Source organism: Monodelphis domestica, chromosome 2, assembly GCF_027887165.1.
Source record: "Monodelphis domestica isolate mMonDom1 chromosome 2, mMonDom1.pri, whole genome shotgun sequence".
Classification (NCBI taxonomy): domain Eukaryota; kingdom Metazoa; phylum Chordata; class Mammalia; order Didelphimorphia; family Didelphidae; genus Monodelphis; species Monodelphis domestica.
The window spans coordinates 446,166,073-446,181,783 of NC_077228.1; the positions used below are offsets into that span (position 1 = coordinate 446,166,073).

Below are 15,711 nucleotides of genomic sequence, written 5' to 3' on the forward strand. Positions count from 1 at the left end.
AGCATTCCAAGAGGAAGAATAATGTCACACTCCCATTTCTGCCACAAACACCCTAAAAAACTGTACCAAAGTCTAGCAGCATATAGTCTATACTATATATATGTATACATATATATATCTTCTATCTATATAATACATGGAGTATGTGTGTGTGTGTGTGTGTGTGTGTGTGTGTGTGTGTGTGTGTGTGTGTTTCCTATCCACTGTACCACCTAGTTGCCTCCATGGCTACTTAATAGATTTTTGTCAATTTGGACTCAATTAAATGAGAAGGAAACATTCTTTTTCATTCTTTCTGAACTGCTTTCAGCACCAATCAGAGCACTATAAGGTAAGGTATGTCCACAAATGTATAAAGAATGGTCTGTAAGGAAAATATATATATATAGATTTCCACAGAGTATAATGGAAATAGTAAATGAGTTATTCTCAGCTATAGAAGAATCAAGAACTTAACAGCTTTTATTTAAAAAGAGAAAATTCAATTAAGTAAAGAGCCACAAATGTGTACCAGAAAAAGAGATTTAAAAAACAACAACTGTATCTACCTTTTTAAACATGATTTTTATTTATATTTCAAATTCAAAATTTTATATATACATATACAAAATTCAGATCCAAGCAATATCTTTTGTGTAGATAGATAGATAGATTATAACATTTTTCCTCAAAAAAAGAAATCATTTCACCCTGCTGCCCTTTACTATACTTAAGACCCATGTACAGGAGTATAATCCATCAATTTCTCGCTCTTTCTCTGTACCCATCTATCAGTACCCATCATGTATTGCTAGGGCACTTTGACAAATCTATAATGAATCTTTCCAATGCCACTTTCACTTCAGAATCACAGAAAGTTCCTCTCTTTCCACTACCCTCCCCACTATGTTTTATTATTCTCTAATATTCATGTCATTTGCATACAATCATTAGCAAAGAAACCCAAATGATCTAATTGGGCTCAAGAATTTAGCCCCCAAAAGAGTAGTGTACCTAAAGCAGGGTAAATGGGTCTGTTATCTTAATGCAGTCCAGAAGATGGCAGAGAGTCTATTCTTCCCACCCTACCCCCAAACTTTATATCTCTCTAATAGAGAAAAGTTGAGCTGAGGCTAGATGCTCTGTGGGAAGAAGAGAGAGAGGAAAGTAGAGAGGATATAATTTGCAAAGTGCTCTTTTCTTCAGTAGTTGTTCCTATTAGTGACCATCTGATCCATATTCTCAATCACAGGTTCCATTAGGTTAATCTGGGACCCAGTTGACCCTGACCAGCTAAGACACAAAAGTCTGAGGGTCTGCCACTAGAGTACTACAAGGGAGAAGTATCTTACAAGGGTCAGAATTTGAATAAATTCCATCTACCCACAGAGGCACCATTCTAGTGACATCTGTCAGAAATTCTCAGGTCATGGCAAGTCTCAAACTTAGTCATACATTGGAAACAGATGATAATGGGTACAAATAGAGTTGTGAAGCATGAAACATTGTTTACAAAGTCCTGTGTTGTGGCTTGGTGTCTGGGTGCCTCTCTGTCCTTAGATTAGAGTCAGCTGGTATCTAGGAGCTCACTGAGCTTCTAACGTGGTTCTTGGATCTCACTCATGGTACAAAAGTAGCTGACTATGTCCTTTTCATGCCAACTCTGTATTTCTACCCTTTGGGGCAGGCTGTGTACATAATATGACCATACCTGATGTACCCACATAGTAACTGAAGCAGAGAAATATTTCTGAGTTTCTGGTTTGACTCTGGTAGATTAATGACTTCCATCCCATGTCTTCCAGTCTCTTCATTCCTCAAAAGTCCTTAAGCAGCTGACAGGATAGCTCTTGGCCTATAAGGCTCAGTGCACTAAGGAAGAAGAAAGAGCAAGGAAACTGTTCAAGTGATACTTGGCCACAGTACTTGATTCCTCCAGTCTTAGCTGTGACTTAAACATATTACATCAAAACAATACTAAAAATAAGGTTTGCTACTATAAGAGGTACCAGCTCAAAGTTTGAGTGTGAAGATTAGAAATACAGAGCCCAAACACAGAAGAATGAATACTGGAAAAAGAATAAAGAACAAACACCATAAAACATTGAAGTATTCTAGAACGCTTACTTTAGAAGTATAGGATAGGGAATTTTATTTTGGGTTAAACTCTTAAAAAAATTCCTTTTTTTCTCCCTTTCTAACCAAAGGTTTGCTTTTCTTCCTTCCTTCCTTCCTTTCCTTCCTTCCTTCCTTCCTTTCCTTCCTTCCTTCCTTCCTTCCTTCCTTCCTTCCTTCCTTACTTCCTTCCTTCCTTCCTTCCTTCTTTCTCTCCTCCCTATCAGTTCCATCCTATGGCCTTCCAGTAAGCTTAAACAGCAGGTGCTTGGCTGTAGAATTTGGTCTATAAGTTTCTCTGATACACAGGACCAATAGGTTCAATAATAGTCTTCGAAATGATACCCATCTAATGAATCACAAAAAGGAAGGTCTTCAGGTGACCAAAAGAAAAGGGCCCAAAGTGATAATGAGCTGTTGGTGGGTCCAGTGGGAGCTACCTGCCACTTAAAGTGCTGAACTTAGACCTATGCTTCTTCATTACTTTGGAAGAGGGACTGCTAGATGGCAAAGTGACTGGCAGTGAAGGAGCGCCAGCACTCAGTATATTTTTATTTTATGAATGTTAACAAGCTAGAAACCTCACACAGCCAAGTGGTTATGAGCTCAAAAGGCTTTGTGAGAGATTTTCTCTGAGGGCTCGTTAATGTGGTCTTTTAATGGAATACTCAGTATTTGAATCCTTAAATGGAGCTATAAATAGAGATGATAAGTACTTGACAGTGTGTGGTGCCCACCATTCTAGGAAGATTAACCCTCCTCATCAGTGAGTTCTGTTGAGAGAAAAAAAAATTGTATAGATATGTGTAGGTACCTACTCATGCTTGGATATGTGCAATGGCTTTCCTAAATGTTTTTCTTGGAATTAAAAAATGCACTGTGGTGATAGCTAGAAGTAAACTTCTAGAAAAATAATGGAAAAGTTGAAAGCACAATCTACTTGCCAGGAGACTTGTATCATGATCACCACTTGTGTCACACTAGGACAATTAATTTAGTCAAATCATATACTTTTAATCAACTATGAAAATTAATATAGCTTTTTCCCTGTTATCCTTCCATTAGAAACACAGGCCAATTATCCTAATGAAAGCTAGATGACAGGTTTCAAATGGAACTCATTTGCCTTATATTTCTGGCATACATGCTGTATCTGATTTTTGTGGGAATATGTTTAAGGTAGATCCCTGAGGAACTTCTCAGCGGACCATGCACTGTTTATGTCCTCAGTCTAGTAATTTGTGTAGTTAAAGTTGAGAAATGGAGTAGGATGGCTAGTTTTGGTGAATGTGGGCAGAGCAGATACAAATTTGGGGAGCCAATTAGAATTCTGGAGCTTGTAGACATCGAATAAATACCTTATGGAAGAAGGAATGGATATTCTCTTGACGAAGATGTGTGGTGAAATATTTGGCTAAAATGAATATTAACTTTTGAATGAATTCCACCGCCATAGTGTCAAAAAAACACTAACAGGGATACAATTTTTAAAAGAGATTATTTCGTCAACTCTTTATCTCATATCACTTTGTTCACTAAGTGAAGTCACCTTTGTATTCTAAGGATCCTTCTATCATTATGTTAAACAAAGCCCCATCCAAGCTACCCACTCTGCTACTCCAGGTTTATTCTGGATTCAATGCCTCCCTTTTGTTTGTTCACTGCTAAGGATCCTTGAAATATATTTATCACACTTGGCCAAGACTTGAAAAGAGTCAACTTCCATTTCTCCAAGACCTTTTCGGAGTAAGTATTCTGAAGGCTACATTTTGGACCTAGAATTTGAGCAGGTAAGAAATTAAGGATTCAATAATGTATTCAGGATCAGGGAGGGCTAGGAGAAACAATGTAGTATGGGGGGAAAAGATGGGCCCAGTCATGTAATAAGAATGAGGAATAACCAATCAATAATCCACAAATTCTCTTGGTAGTCACATGTCCAGAGAATGAGAGGAACATGCCAGCATATTGAGTGGATTTCATATGGTAGATTTATGAAAGATAGTAAGCAAGAATCCTACAAGATAGACAATCAGGAATGAGCTGTAAGTAGCATGTTTGGAAAGAAATACCCACATTAATGAAATTATAAAAAGTTCTATTGGGACATTGAAGCATCTGAATTCCAAAAATAATTCCTTAGTGCTCTCAGAAGGGTCATCTTATGATAATATTGTAAAGGGATCATATCCTCTAACGGACTGTTAGAGAGCATTATCCATTAACAATATCATTTTGATCACAGCAGAGACCTGATAAGTGATATACTTTGATCAACCAAAAACTTTGTGTTGTCTTCAGTTGCAATTTGGGGAGTTGAGGGGTGAGATCATGAAAAGGATATAGATGATCAGACTCAAGGAGGTTTGGAAATGTGAAGTATCTGTCACATGCAATGAATCTTTCCCAAGACAATACCTTTGTCAATGGCATCCCACCACTTCAACATTCCTATTCAAATCACTTTGAAGGGACCCTCTCAAACTGCTCAGGCATTTCTGTAGAGAACCCCAAGAAAAGAGTCAACATCTATTTCTCTAAGATCTTAAAGGAAATATTCTGAAGATCAATTTTTCGACCCAGAATTTGAGCAGCTAAAAAATTTAGGATTCAATAATGTATTCTAGATCTAGGAGGGCTGAAAGCAACAAGACAGAATAAAACAAAAAACAAACAAAAAAAACTTTTTAAGCATCATGCCAGAATTCTGCAGAGGGAGGCTGGATCCAAAGAAAATGTTTGAAATAGAGGGGGAAACCTTTATTAATGTTTCCATACCTGCTGGTTTCTCAAAAAGATGCTTTAATGATGACACTGAACCATACCAATGGAACAACAATAGTTTTGGTTTTGGTTTGTTTCTGGTAGTAATATCACATTCTGTTTTGCTCTCCTGAATGATAACTTAATTCAACTGACCCAGAATTTATTGAGCACCCATACCATGCTGGGGAACCAAAGATGAACCAATAACAATCCTGTTTCTTGCCTTAGAATGGTTATAGGAATAATAGGATACTTCTTCCCTAAGGACAGGTTGAATATTTCTTCTGGGAGTTGCTCTAGCATTTATCTATCATTACATAATGCGAAGAGGAGATCAAATAAAAATGAACTTCCATTCGATCAGCCAGTACAATGAAGACTACACCAAACTAGGGGCTATTGGGAACACAGAATATATACTTATTAACTGTTTATCAACACTGTGTTAGAAGCTAGGAAGTAAAAGGCCTTGGTCAGTTTTTTTACAAGGTTTTTCTTCTTCTTCATAACCTGAGTCAGTTGCCAACTTTTTTAAATTTGATCTTCATAACATCTCTATCCCACCTGAAAATGTTCTCTCTTCTTTGCCTCTGTCACATTCTACCTAGTGACTAAAAGCACAGAATATGGAGTCAGGAAGACCTGAATTTTAATCTTGCCCAAGAGATTCCCTGAATGATTCTAGGGAAGTCAATTAACATCTATGTGCTTTGATTTCCTTATCTGTCATATGGGAATTATAATAACACTTACCTCACCAAATTGTTGAGGAAACCAAATGAGTTAACTTATGAAAACTGTTTTGCCAACCTTAAAGTGCTATAAAAATGTTGGTTATTGTTATTCTTGACTATTTATAGGTTATATCATCTTTAGCAGAATTAAGACCTGTAAGGACAGAAATTGAATAAATTTTATATTTCTATCCCTAATGCATAGCATGGTAAATGAGGTAATGGAAAGAAGGCTGGATTTGGAATTTGAGAACATAGATTCAAATTGCATCATTGCTACTCACTGTGTGACTGAATAAGTAATTTTTCCTCTCTAGGTACAAGTTATTTCAAGTATAAAGTGAAAGGACTGGACTCACTAGATTATCTCAAGTCTCTTGCTAGCTCCAAATCCTATTATTTACATAGGAAATCCTAAAAAGTGTTGAATAAAAGTGAAATATACTGGAGAAGCTCATTATTTCAAGAAACTGTACAATTAATCCATCCTATAAAAACAAAGTCTTTTTTAAGGTCAGTGATTAGACACCTAATTAACCTGTTTGCCATGCTTGAATGATTGAATATATTGAGGTTGTCCCAAAAAATGAGACCCAGATCCACATGCATAAAATTTCTAAAGGCCCAGTCAATGCATTGTTCACTTATTATGAACATTCTGTGATGGAATGAAATTCCAAGACAAAACAAAGATTTGGATAATCATTAGGCATTGGTCATCATGGAATTTAACCAACCCTTCCCTTATAAAAAGCTCAGAACTCTTTGGGATGCAAGCAGGCATTAACGATAAGATGGCTATCATTCAATTAGAGTCATTGCAGTGCTCTTTACATGTCGAATATCAAATGATACTAGAATCTTCATTAGTGCCAGCAGTGACAAGTTTGGTACTGAGCGAAGCTTGTGTATTGAATTGCACAGCCGACTGCATTCATTTGTCTAGGAGAACATGCATGTCTCATTCCTCCTATTTCACTTTTGAAGATGATATGAGAAATGAGAAGCTATGACAACCTAATAGTTCCCTATAGTAATTATTGTGCAGATTTCTTTCTGAAAGAGAAATGGTTACTCAGCTTAAATGAAAGCTTAGTGGGGCACTTAAAATCACTACTTTCTGTTTCAGACCAGCAAGGATCAAATTTTATAATAAGAGTGATCTTTGGTAAAAATCCAAGAAGGCCAAAATTTCTAATGATGATTACATAAATAATGTATTCTAGCATCAATAGATCTGGGATGTCCATCCATGGGAATATTCCCTTCTAGGTTGCAGATTACATGTCTTCTCATTTTGTTAAATTCGTGTTTTTATGTCCTTCTCTAAATCCTTCACCAGTAGTCCATTCATCGTGTCAGAGGCTTCCTCTGGATGTCTTGATATTGTGTGGATACTATAGCCTCACAAATGCCTTCTCAAGGACAAATTTTTATTAGCAAACTGAGCCTACTGAGACCCACCATGATCCTCTCCATTGCTCTTTGGGTCACTGAAATTTTGATTCTTGAAAGACTGTGGTATCTCATAACTTATGGCCATAGGGCATCATCCAAAAAACCTTGATATTAAAAAGAAGAGGTCAGTAAAACAATTGAATGATTTCCTCCAAATAATCAAGCACTGACCAATAAGGTGACTTTTCCATAACTTATTGAACTGACAAATGAAGCATGTTTCTTGCCTCTTGGCAGGGAGGTGGTAGATTATAGATACAAGATGAAGGATATATATTTTCAGACAATGGTCAATGTCTTGATTTGTTTTGTCTGACTATACTTGTATTAAAGAGGTTATTGATGACATGGAGATAAAAAGGCAAAAGAAGATATTGGTATGATATTGATTTGATATGAAAAAGAGAGCACTGATTAAAAAAAAACTTCTAAAACAGAAAACATTTTTTACTGAATCACATGGATTTTTTGAAAATAGTAAACAATAGAGGGTAGGTAGGTGGCTCAATGGATTGATAGCCAGGCCTGGAGACAAGAGATCCAGAATTCAAATCTGGCCTCAGACACTTCTTATCTGTGTGATCCTGGGCAAGTCACCTAACCCCCAATGCCCAGCCCTTATCACTCTTCTGCCTTGGAACCAAGGCAGAGTATTGTTTCTAAGATGGATGGTAAGTTGTTTGTTTTGTTTTTGAAGAAAAAAAGAAAATTGTAAATAATAAATAAAATGAATTCTTGTATTCTCTGCACCTTTTAGTCAATTGTGTGACTGTAAAGATGCAGCTGGTTATAAAACAAATATTGTTTGTAAACTCCTGCTTACTTTCTTCTTAAACCTTCAAAACAATGTCCAGAATGCCTCTGGAAATTATGCTTATAAAGATTATATAGAGATGGGGAATCATGTATATATAAAGACAACTAGTGATAATTTCTTGATCATCTTCTTTTAGAAACAAAAAAAAAATCTTTGTATTGTTAAAGATAGCAATGATACTTTATTAAGAGAAGTAACTGTCCTTCTCTTGTAAAATATTGAAAATCTGGAAGAAGCAATAATAGAAGAATTTGATACCTATTGTTACACATATGAGCTAGAGGTTTGTCACTTTTTAGGAGCCCTGTACAATAAATGTATTAACTTTGAAACTAACGACAACAACAACAACAAAAAAAACAACCTGGTACTCTCTGCTTTCAGCTGATGGTATTCAGGATTGAATGCAATACAATAAAAGTCAGACTTTAGTGGTTCAATCCATTTCTTCTTTATGATTCCTGGAGAGTAATCTATTCTGTATAATAAAAGCATATATGTACCAGAAAACATTCCACTTTTGAAACACAATTAAACACTAAAAAAAAATAATAAAGTGCAGGCTAGGGTTATCAAGTAGGAGTCTAGCTGGCTAGATTCATTTCCCTTTTTGATACTTGAAATGTAGAATTTCATTTCCCCAAACCAGATATGGAAGCTACCAACCCAACCATTTCTCGGGAGCAGCTGTGGAGCAAAGCCATGAAGTTTGTGTTCAAATATCCCCCAAACTGGTGACTGGTATGATCCCCAAAAAGATACTGGTTTCTTCCTTATTGAAATGAAGGGCCCATTAATAGGCTTCCTTATGAATGAAAAAGAAAATATACTTATTTGGCTGGGGAAACACATTTGTGTGCATAACTATTATGTGTGTGCTCTCAGCATGTATAAGGAGCATGTGTAGACGTTTTTATTATATGAGTAAAATTGCCTGTCAGCTATACTATAAACTTCCAGAGGAAGTGAACCTACTCTTGCTGATTACATCATTTCCACTAAGGGCCAAATGCTTTGTCTGAGTACCCAGGCATCCATTGGTGCCTGGTTTATCTAGAAATTAAGAAGCTGGCCCCAAAAAGTCCTTTCTCTTAGACTCCTAAACACTACCAAGGGCTCCCTCGTTCACCCCCCCCTCAGCCCAGTTGTGAAAGTTGTCACTGGGACTTGAGAGTTCTGAGGCTCCAATTGGTGGGTCAGCAGTATCCTCCTCAAACAATGAACGATGAGCCCAGCTTGACAGGACCTCCAGAGATAAGGTGGATTCATTAGTTATGGGCAAAGAGATTTGAATAATGGCAAAGGTAGAGGTTTCCTGTCCCCTTGCAGTGAAAATTAGTCACCCAGAAGAGTCAGCAAAATATGTTTTATTGATGATGTTTGCCATACTGGAGATAAAAGGAGAGCTTTATCTGGAACAAAAGATAATGATAAATGGCTTTTATTAAATCAATAGATCAATTCAAAGTCAATAAGTTAAGGAATAAGTTAAGGTCTCTCTAAGCAGGATACTGACAAAGGGACTCCAAAGGTCATCCTTTAGTGGAAACTAGAGCTCAGGAAGAACTTTGAGACTGTTTATGAACAAAAGGACAATTAGACATAGCTTTTCCTTCTCTCACTACCCTTATTTCAAATACATGCTATAAAAAAGTGTTAGCTTAACTCGTCAGAGCCCTCTTGCATGCTGCCTCAAGACAAGTCCAAGTCTCTCCTATCCAAAACAACAGCAAACCCCACAACACAACCCGAACCAAAAGCAAACAAAATTCACTTGTCTATAACACTGTAAGTTGTGTATACTCACCATCCATTTAAGCTCTTTCTTTTTCTCCTCATCCTAAACAAACTTAGTTATGTACACTTGTTGCCTCGATTTACTCACTTCCTGCTCACTTCTCAACTCAGCAATCTGTGCTTAAAGAAGACAAATATTTCTGTTCTGCTAAGTAGAACAGGTTTTTTCTCAGTTTACACCTACTTGGTTTCTCTAAGGCATCTGTCACTGTTGGCCACACCTTCCTCTTGCATATTCTCTACTTCCTTAGCTTCGATGATACTGACCTATCTTGTCACTCCTCAGGCTTCTTCACTACATCACCATTAATCTCCTGCCCACTAAATCTAGGCATCCCTTCAAGGCTCTAATCTGGGTGTTCTTTCCTTCTTTTTTTTTTCTCTCTGGAAAATCTTTGAGGCTCTCATTCATTCAAACACATACTAAATAGCAAACATTTATCAAGCATCTAGTACATATAAGGCATTGTGTTAAGTTCTAGGAATACCAAGAAAAAAATCAGTCCCTGCTCTTAATATTTACACTCTATTAGCTCAATGAACTTTCCTGCACACAACTGCAAGAGTAACCCTCCAAAGGTATAATCCAGAATCTTTGGTGGTTCTCTATTTCCTCAAAGAAAAAAATACAAATTCCTCAGCCTAGTATTTAATGCCCTTTACAATTAGGCTTCTCCTTACATTTTTTAGGCTCATTTCATATTACCCCCTTCTCCTAAAACTTAGGTATTTTTGTTGAGGACACCACCATACTATCTACCAGGTTTAAGACCTTGGTGTTATCCTCAAGTCCCAACTTTCCTTCAGTCCCCACATCCCATTAGTTGTCAAATCTTGCTGGTTTTATTTCTTGCATCTTTCATCTATTTGCATTCTTTCCTATCTCCCTAACCACACAGTCACCACATTAGTCAAGGTACTCACCACCTGCATTATTTCAATTGCCTTTTAAATGGTCTCCATGCCTCAAGTCTTTTTTCATTCCAATCCTACGTATAACTGCTAAAGTTTTTGCCTTTAAGCACCAATCTTGTAACTCCCTTACTCAATAAACTCCAATGTCTCATTATTATCTCTAGAATAAAATATCCGTATCCATGTTTAGCTGTTAAAAACCTTAACTAGGGGGCAGTGGGGTAGCTCAGTAGATTGAGAGCCAGGCCTAGAGATGGGAGGTCCTAGGTTCAAATCTGACCTCAGATACTTCCCAGCTGTGTGACCCTGGGCAAGTCACTTGACCCCCATTGCCTAGCCCTTACCACTCTTCTGCCTTGGAACCAATACACAGTATTGACTTCAAGACAGAAGGTAAGGGTTTAAAAAACAAAACAAAACAAAACCTTAACTACAAGGCTCACCTACCTTCCCAAATATTACTCCTCTTCCCACAGTCTATGGTCAAGCCAAATTAGCTTTCTTACTGTTCTTCACATGTAACATCATTATATCTTTCATTTCTGTGCCTTTTGCACTATTTCCCATGCCTGCAAAGCCATTCCTCCCTCAATCTTGCTTCTTAGAATCTTTTACTTTCTTTGGGACTCAGGCCAAACTCTACCTTCATCATGAAACCTTTCTTGATCTCCCCAACTGTTCTATTTTGCCCACAGAACCTTTCATTTATTTTGTGTATATTCTATACAGTCTTATATTTTAGAAGTTGTCTCACTTGTAGAATAGAAGCTCTCCGAGGGCTGGAACTATGTTGCTTTTGCATTTGTATCTTAGAACCTAATACAATTCTAGGAATATAGTTGGGTATGTAATAAAAGCTTGTTGGCTTTTTGATGTCCTCGATGGTCTGGTAAAGCTGACCTACTAGCTATTCTCTGAACTTAATGTCTCTGTTCCTAGGACATGCTCCTTCCTTTCTCTCTGATATTTAGTTTCCTTCAAAGACTATGTCAGATTCTGTCCCCGATATGAAATCAGTCATAGTATTCTCTCACTTCTCAAATTAACTTGTATTTAGTTATCTGTATGTGTTTATAGGATCATAGATTTAGAGGTGCCAAGAACTGAAAACAAATATGCCCATCATTTGGGGAATGTCTAAAAAAAGATGGCAGAGTATAAGAAATGGTAAGGATAGAGTGGCATGGGAAGACATATGTGAACTTAAAAAAAAAAAAGGAAAATGAGCAGAATCAGGGAAAAAAAATTCACAACAATACCAATGAAAAGAATGACAACAGACAATGAACACTGTAATTATAACAATCAAGCTTGGTCCAAAAGGAACAATATCAAAATGCAATTCCCTCCTTCCTATTCAATGGCAGAGACTATGTATATACTAGTGTTATACTAGATTGATAATTCATTTTGTTGAACTGCTTTTGTTTTCCTTTCATTTTTATTCTTTGTTATTCATTTTATTCTTTGTTATAAGACATAATGGAAAGGAATACATATATATTATATACATCACAAGGGTGATATAAAACAAAGTTATTTTAAAATGATGAATAAAAAACTTTTACTAATTATCTACTTTGTGTAAGTGTTAAGGATACAAATACAAAAGTGAGATAGCTCACACCCTCAAGGAGCTTGTATTCTTTTTTTTTTAAAACATCATTTTATTTGGTCATTTCCAAACATTATTCATTGTAAACAAAAATCATTTTCTTTTCCTCCCCCCCCCCCCTTCCCACCACCTCTCCCATATCCGGCGCATGATTCCACTGGGTATCACATGTGTTCTTGACTCGAACCCATTTCCGTGTTGTTGGTATTTGCATTAGGGTGTTCATTTAGAGTCTCTCCTCAGTCATATCCCCTCCACCCCTGTAGTCAAGCAGTTGCTTTTCTTTGGTGTTTTTACTCCCACAGTTTATCCTCTGCTTGTGGATAGTGTTTTTTAGATCCCTGCAAGTTGTTCTGGATCATTGCATTGACACTAATGGAGAAGTCCATCACCTTCGATTGTACCACAATGTATCAGTCTCTGTGTATAATAATTTCCTGGTTCTGAGGAGCTTGTATTCTAATGGGGAAGAAAACAAAGGTAGGACAGTGCATATATAGGGAAGATGAAAAGGCCCAATTATCTGGGGTGGAAGTGGAGAGGAGGAAGCAGTGTCAGACCAGATGCAAGCCCTGGCTTCCCAGAGGAAGCAGTGGCATGGTAAATGGTTAGTGCTGGAAGTCTGAAAGTTAAATATCATCAATTCTATCCTTTTACCCTGATAGAAAATGCTGAAGGCCCAAGCCACTGCCTCTTCATTTAAACTGAACCCACAACTGAGGGGCTGTTCAGTGGCTTCATTCAATGGCCACAGCTATTTCTCTTTGGGCAATAGCAATAGTTTTAATAACAATAAATGTCTGCAAGATCCCTAGCACCTAAATCTCATAATCCTTGCAACCCATTTACAACAGTCTCCAAAAACAAAAACAATGAGGGACAGAAGGCAAGGCATAAATACTTTAGCCCCAGACCTTTGACCAATTACTATTACTCCTATGCCAAGAGTGTGACTGCTAATAATAAAAATCATGATAGCTATCATTTATATAATACTTTAAGGTTTGTAAAACACTTTATCAGTATTATCACATTTTATCCTCCACATCAATCAATCCTTTGAGGTAGGTATTATCCCCATTCTTTAATGAGAAAACCAAGACATGAGCAAAGTTAAATGACTCCCCCAGGGTTACAATATTAGGTTTGGAAGTGTGTTCTCTTTTGGAGAACAGAAGATTCTAGCACAGAGGTATGCCTTTATAAGTACCAGCTATGGTCACGAAAGTTTTTCCAATAGAGTCGCAGAAATAATGGATAAAAAAGAAAACTGTAGATATTATGTCTTATACTTCAGTAAAGCTTCTTATACGGTGTCTTATGAATCTTCATTTGTACAGTTAGTTCAGATTGGCTAGGATAAGTCATAGGCTTGTGGATAAGCTACTCTGGATAACTCATTGGTAAGACACGAATGTGAACTGCTAACAAGCTGATGGGGTGGGAACCAAAGATGAAAATGTATAGAAACATTTTCTGCAACAGAAAACTTCTATCAGAATGTCATAAGGAATCAGTTTTGGCTTTAGGAAGCTTTATTAAAAATATTACATGTTACCAGACTACACAGACTTTTTTTTCCTTCTTTCTCATCATTCTACTGACTACCTTGGAGGTGTGACTTTCATAGTAAAATGAACAAAACCAGAATTTTTTTCTCAGTGAGCAATGTTTGTGGAACATTCACTGTGTTGAATTCCATACCAAATTCCAAAAAGAAGTGGCAAATAACATGCCTGACCTTAAAAGCTTGTAGTTTATTGGAAGAAAATGGAATAAATGTAAATTTCAGAATATTTCTGTGGTGTGTAATTTTTCTGATTATTGGTGAATGTGAACATTTTTCAGGTCATTATTAATCATTTGGATTTTTCATGTTGAACACTATTCATATCCTTTGCCAATTTTTTATTAAGGAATGGCTCTGAATCTTGGAGATTTGCTTCGCAATGTTTCTTATATCTGACTTCTTCATTTTCACTGCTTTTATCTCAGTTTAGAACTTCATTCTCACCTAAATGATTTTAATAGTTTTCTATTATATCCCACCTCCAGTTCCCTCCCCCTCGTACTCTGCCGTACATACTCAGAGTTATTAGTCTTTTAGCTTATCATGTCACTCCCTTGCCAAAAGTCTTTTTTTGGTTCCCCATTGCTTAAAGAATAAGAAGTAAATGATCATTTCAAAGAGCTGCCTAGAGAGCAGAGCCAAGATGGTGGCTTTGTAGAAGCAAAAGCTGGAACCACTCTGAGAAAATTCTTCCAGAATAAGAGGCAAACTTCTCAGCATGAGACGTAAATTTTCCATGCAGTGACTTCATCCTGACTTTCTAGCCGTGTCTTCTATTACTCCCCTTTATACTGTCAATGATATTCCTAGCCCTAAGATTCCTTCCTCCTACCAACCAACCTATTTTTAAATCTCAATTCTTTGAGGCCCAAATCACATTCCATCTCATTCCCTCATCCTCCTCAAATACCATTTCCCTTCTTCTGCTTCCATAATATTTATGCCTCTCTCCAGACCGTACACTTTTCTATTTTGCATTTTCAAAGATCTGTGATATTATCAATAAGTAAATGGGTATATCTTCTACTAATACATATCAAAGCCTCTTCTAATACTTGGCCCATAAATGGATTTCAAGAATTGCTATACAGGAAAATGTCATCATCTATGGCCAAACTAGTGATGTGACTTTAAGTTTATTAATTGGTTTACAAGTATCAGCAACAGAATCTGAAGCTAGACTCATTCTTAAAGCCTTTCCAGACTAGTAGGAAGGACTTTCTGGAATTTGTACTCTGCTACCTTAGCATTCAAGAAATAGACCTCAACTCCAGGTCGTAGTGAGGCTGAAATAAAATTTTGGCAGACTTTAGTTTTTAATTCTATTATTTGTGTGTCTACTTTATCTACTAGATTATTCTTGGAATCAAATACCATTTTTGTATCCTACTTACATTTTTTTTAAGAGTAGCTACTAAATAAATGTTGACATGAACGAAATCATCCTTCTATTGCTAACCTGCTTCCTCCCTGTCCCTGTTTCTATGTGATATCCTTTGGTCCAGAAAGAAGCCATATTTTTTCAATCTTTCTTTCAAGCAGGAGAAGTCACAAGGAAGTAATAATGAAAAAAAAGTCAGGCAAATGAATTTGTGAGAGAGCTTCGTTCTCCATCCTAGGGACAAGAAAGGTTAGAGATAAAGGACCCTGTTGCATTGGCTGAGAGGAGAAAAATGAAAATAAATCTTCGGCTGTCACATGGCTTCTGCTCCTCTCGTCTTCCCCACCTCATATGACCTCACTCCCCACTTAGACCCCATCTGAAAAATAGTGCTCAAAAGTCAGCACATGCTGCTGTCAGTCATCAGTTGCACACCTCATACCTTACCCCAAATAAACCTCAAAGGTATTATTACAGAGAAGCTTGAAGTTTCCATTTGTTTTCCATTCATCTCACAACCTAGAACCTAAGGTGATAAGGGGAGTGCCATCTTGAAGGTAACGT

General features: G+C 36.9%; 1 long non-coding RNA gene across 2 annotated transcripts in view; it reads right to left on the reverse strand.

Moving 5' to 3' along the window:
- Positions 1-547: 547 nt before the first annotated feature.
- Positions 548-15,711, reverse strand: part of LOC103098587 (uncharacterized) — a 93,441-nt gene continuing 78,277 nt past the window's right edge. For both annotated transcript variants that reach the window (XR_008915890.1, XR_008915891.1), the window contains exon 5: positions 548-1,851. This is a non-coding gene — a long non-coding RNA (uncharacterized LOC103098587). The remainder of the gene's footprint in view (positions 1,852-15,711) is intronic.